Source organism: Rhinopithecus bieti, unplaced genomic scaffold (genome assembly GCF_001698545.2).
Source record: "Rhinopithecus bieti isolate Rb0 unplaced genomic scaffold, ASM169854v2 scaffold_7580, whole genome shotgun sequence".
In the NCBI taxonomy this organism is placed as follows: domain Eukaryota; kingdom Metazoa; phylum Chordata; class Mammalia; order Primates; family Cercopithecidae; genus Rhinopithecus; species Rhinopithecus bieti.
The window spans coordinates 1921637-1927206 of record NW_016805470.1 but is presented as its reverse complement, the minus strand read 5'-3'; the positions used below and the strand labels follow the sequence as shown (position 1 = coordinate 1927206).

At 41.4% G+C, this 5570-nt stretch overlaps 1 protein-coding gene and 1 pseudogene across 3 annotated transcripts in view; one reads left to right on the top strand and one right to left on the bottom strand.

The window, feature by feature from the left end:
- Positions 1–5570, bottom strand: part of ATRN (attractin) — a 190050-nt gene that overhangs the window by 159633 nt on the left and 24847 nt on the right. The gene's annotated exons all lie outside the window — the stretch shown is intronic.
- LOC108530012 (splicing factor 3A subunit 3 pseudogene) lies at positions 3976–5535 on the top strand (annotated as a pseudogene).

Genomic DNA, 5570 nt, shown 5'->3' with positions numbered 1-5570 from the left:
AATAATAATAATAATAATAATAATAATAAAGCTACAATCATTATAAATGATATAACATTATAAATGAATGCTATATGTTTTAATATTTAGGACATTCTACTACACCCATCCACAATAATTAAAACAACCATAAAATGATATGGCTCCCTCATATTTTTAAATAATAATAAATCATCAACCTTGAAAGACTCATTAAAAGCAACGGACCAGTCCTTTGCTCAAATCCTGGGCTGTCCCTGGAATTGTCCTGGCTGGATCAAGGTCTCCACGATACTCCTACAGGTAATTCCATCTGCATCCATGGCTTCATCTACCACCTCTGTGTTGCTAACTGCCCAAGCTGTATTTCCAGCTCAAGGCTAGACCCATGTTTCAGACTTATATTCCTTATAAAGTCATTAAATCCCCTCCTTCTATGTTTCCTTTAAACAACTTTGTCATCTACCCTATCTTCCAAAAAATTATTGACTCTTTCTTCACCTTCACCTCCATTCATTCAGCCTACAAACCAATCTCATCTTTTTCCCTCTTTGATCCCACTGCTAACGCCAATGCTCTAATTTGAATTCTCCTCCTCCTTGTCTAGTCTACTGCAACAGTCTCTTAACTGTGGCTCAGCCCAGTTCCCCAGTCTGGACAGTTCTTGGCAGAGCTACCTGTCATCTTCTTTATAATGTTATAAAGGGCAATCTGATCAGGTCAAAACCTGCCTGGAAACCTTTGCACGCCTCAGCACAACATGCAAGGTCTGTGACAATCCAACCCCAACTTACCCCGCCTGCTCCATCACTAGCCACTGCTCCCCAGACTGAGCAGACCATATTGTGGCAATATTGACTATGTATTTCTTCCTCAACTCACCTGCATTAAGTCTTTGTGGCTTAGCACAGCCTGACTTCTCTGTCTAGAATAACTTATTTTCTCCTAATCAACCTTTCAGATCTCACTTCAAATGTCCCTTGGAGCTCTGGGAACCTGTGCCCCAAGTTTTCTGTGCTGAGATGATTAATGCCTTCTCTGTTGTAAACGCATCATGTGGTTTGATTATTACTGTTATAGAGAATAATCTCTGCCCACGACACTGGCAAGATTTTCTCAAGAACATATCTCATTCACCTCTTTTTCGCCAGTGCCTAAAACATCCTAGATATTCACGTAACATTTGTTGCCTAATAAATAACAGCATCAACTCTAACACAGTTTTGCAACAACAAAAATGTTCAAGCTCTTATTAAGAGCAAAGTTTACTATAAAGGAAGTCCAGAACAATCTCATGTGTATCCATTACAGTATGGGAAAAAAAAACATTTCAGAAGCTAGAGAACTGCAGGTGGACCTTTCTTTCAAAGTCATCTGAACACTGACTCTATTCCCTCAGATGAGTAGGTGCTGTGTGGATGCCTAGTTCAGTTCAAGAACAAAGAAAGTTCAATGGTTTACAGCAGCTATATAAAGGTTGTTCATGTTTTTTTAAAACAGAAATAAAAACTTAGGCTAGCCAGACTGGTTCATGCCTGTAATCCCAGCACTTTGGGAGGCTGAGCTGGGAGGATCACTTGAGGCCAGGAGCTTGAGACCAGCCTAGACAACACAGCAAGACCCTATCTCTACAAAAAAATAAAAATAGGTTGGGCACAGTGACTCATGCCTATAATCCCAAACACTATGGGAGGTCAAGGCAGACGGATCGCTTGAGCCTAATAGTTCAAAACTAGCCTAGGCAACATCATGAGACCCCACCTCTACCAAAAAAAAAAAATTAGCCAGGTGTGGTATGGCACACACCTGCAGTCCTAGCTACTCAGGAGGCTGAGGTGGAAGGATCGCCTGAGTTCAGGAAGTCAAGGCTGCAGTGAGCTATGATAATGCCACTGCACTCCAGCCTGGTGGCAGAGTGAGACTCTGTCTCTAAAAATAGTTTAATTATACACACACACACACACACAAACATATCTACATATGTATATATATTTATTATATATATTAAATTATATATTATTTATAATACACATATAATTATACATTTTATATAATTATAGATAATTATACATTTTATATAATTATAGATAAATATATATACCCACTACACGTATGTATTTTTATATATTAGTTGTGTGTGTGTGTGTGTGTGTGTGTGTGTGTGTGCATCTCTCTCTTTCTCTCTCTCTCTCTGGACAGTACAGCAGCAAAAACTGAGTTCCAGAACCAACAAAACTCAATCCTGATCTTATGGCAGAATTATCTCTTCCCATTCAGCTACAGTCCACCTGAAATGATAAAACAGCCCCATTCTCCAATGCTCAAAACGTTGATGTGAGTTTCGTTAGTTTCTTCCTGTGCTTGATATCCCATTCATCACATGTATGAACAATTTATGATATAACTGCCATCAAAGACTTCCTTAGATGTATTCCTTCATCTCCATTCCCACTCTACCCTGAGCTCAAAAATAATTCATGGTAATCCTATTGCCAACACCTCTAGCTACCTTCAGCAGTTTCTGAGACCAGCCCACAAAGTCTACTAAGCACCCTACAGCAGAACGACATTCCTAAAGCACCAATGTCACCACCCTTGTCAATATTTAGAATAACTCTGTACAGACTGTAGAATGAAGTCTGAACTCCTCCTGTTCCTGACATTCTAACTATTAAGAATGTCCATCCTTCTCCTCTCACCTGCCAAGCCAATTCTCATGGTCCCCCAGACACTCGGTGCCCACTCTTACACCTCCTGTGCTTTTGCTCCTACCGTATTCCCCCTCCTTCCCGGAGGACACGCGCACGCGCGCGCACACACACACACACACACACACACACACACACATTCCCCTATCTAGAATATGCTTTCAACCCTTCTTGTATATTCAACAACCAGAATCTTTCACAGGGCCCTGAATATTAGGCAAAAATAAGCATAAATAAGGGTTACATTCAACCTGTTGGCTATCAGGTCTCTGTAACTATAATCTCTTTGAAAGAGTCCATGTAAATATATAGCAATGAAAGAAAAGAAAAGGCAATGGGCAAAGATAAAGAAAAGAAGTTTAAGGATCCTGATATTTAACTCCACTCCTCTTAGTCATCTGATACCTTTCATTTACATTCAACTTTACACTTTCCAGAAATTTTTTATGGTTATTTAAGACTACAAAGACCTACACAATCTTGCTTCTACCCATAAATGAAGAAAAAAGAATACCAGCAGATACTTAGATAAGTTTTGGGGGTTGAACAGACAAGATTTCACAATAGTTTGCAAGTGAGTAAATGGGAATAAAGAAAACACGCAGGTTTCTAGCCTGCGAGGTCTCATACAAGTGCTAAGAAAACTGAGGGTCAAACAGGCTTGGAGTAAAAATCAAAAGTTCAGTGTTACAGTATTCAAAGTCCCCAGACCGAGAAGAACATCTGAGTTTCAGGTACACATACAGAAGACGATTGAGTGCAGATGCACAGCAAGTGCCCAGAAGAACTCTGACTTTTACAAGCCAGAAGAAGACAAAGTCTGCAAATGAGCAGTCAGTCAAGCATGGCAAAAAAGAAACAGAGCATGGAGTCCCAGAAATCCAGAAGCAAGTTTGCAAAAAGGAAGCAGTGAAATGTTATGAAGTTTTGTAAGACAAGGCCAGAGAATTAACCACTGGATTTGACAAGCCGTGGACACTGCTGCTCCTATGATCTCTGACAGTCATAAGTTACAGAGAAAATTGGAAGTGAGGAAGTAGGACAAGAGAACAATTTCACTTGCAGGAGTTTTGTTGTAAAATGAAACATAGAAATGAGGCCACATTTGGAGAAGTCATGGGAGATAAAAGAAGGGTTGTTCCCCCCCCACAAGAGCTAATAATCTACAGATAATTATTAGAATAAATAAAATACTTTAGGAAAGGTGCAAAAAGTCCACTGCATTTCCTTTAACCAGCAGCAAACAACTAATTATAAAAATTTTAAGAGAGGCTGCGGCTAAGAGAAGATGGAGACAATACTGGAGCAGCAGCAGTGCTATCATGAGGAGAAGGAAAGGCTCATGGACGTCATGGCCAAAGAGATGCTGACTAAGAAGTCCACGCTCCGGGACCAGATCAATTCTGATCACCGCACTCAGGTCATACAAGACAGGTATATGGAGGTCAGTGGGAACCCGAGGGATTTGTATGATGATAAAGATGGATTACGAAAGGAGGAGCTCAATGCCATTTCAGGACCCAATGAGTTTGCTGAATTCTATAATAGACTCAAACAAATAAAGGAATTCCACAGGAAGCCCCCAAATGAGATCTGTGTGCCAATGTCAGTGGAATTTGAGGAGCTCCTGAAGACTTCGAGAGAATCCAAGTGAAGAGGCACAAAACTTGGTGGAGTTCACAGATGAAGAGGGATGTGGTCGTTAACTCGATCTCCATGACTGTTACCTCAAGTACATTAACCTGAAGGCATCTGAGAAGATGGATTATATCACATACCTGTCCATCTTTGACCAATTATTTGACATTCCTAAAGAAAGGAAGAATGCAGAGTGTAAGACATACCTAGAGATGCTGCTTGAGAACCTTCAGGATTACACAGATAGAGTGAAGCCTCTCCAAGATCAGAATGAACTTTTTGGGAAGATTCAGGCTGAGTCCGAGAAGAAATGGGAGAATGGGACCTTTCCTGGATGGCCGAAAGAGACAAGCGGTGCTCTGACCCATGCTGGAGCCCATCTTGACCTCTCCGCATTCTCCTCCAGGGAGGAGTTGGCCTCCCTGGGTTTGGACAGATTGAAATCTGCTCTCTTAGCTTTAGGCTTGAAATGTGGCGGGACCCTAGAACAGCGAGTCTAGAGACTATTCAGCACCAAAGGAAAGTCCCTGGAGTCACCTGATAACTCTTTGTCTGCCAAAATCCCAAGTCAAAAAGCACCAAGCGAGACACTGAGAGGAACAAAGACACTGCTTTTCTAGAAGCCCAGATCTATGTATACTCTGACTCATGGGGAACAGCGACATCTCACTCATGAAACTGCACAGGGCAAGCAAGCAAGGACAGGAGAAGAGCAAGAAGAGGAAGAAGAGCAGATCAGTGACAGTGAGAGTGAAGATGAAAAGAATGAGATCATTTACAACCCCAAAAACCTGCCACTTGGCTGGGATGGCAAACCCGTTCCCTACTGGCTGTATAAGTTTCATGGCCTAAATATCAACTATAACTGTGAGATTTGTGGAAACTACACCTACCAAGGGCCAAAGCCTTCCAGCAACACTTTGCTGAATGGCATCATGCTCATGGCATGAGGTGTTTGGGCATCCCGAACACTGCTCACTTTGCTAATGTGACACAGATTGAAGATGCTGTCTCCTTGTGGGCCAAACTCAAATTGCAGAAGGCTTCAGAATGATGGCAGCCTGACACTGAGGAAGAATATGAAGACTCAAGGGGGAATGTTGTGAATAAGAAGATATATAAGGATCTGAAAAGACAAGGACTGCTCTAGTGTTCAGGGATGTAGCTCAGCTTTTGGGCTAGCCCAGGCTTCCCTGAGATCTGCTTTTTCTTTTTCTCCCAACCAAATCCTCTTTTTTTTTTTTT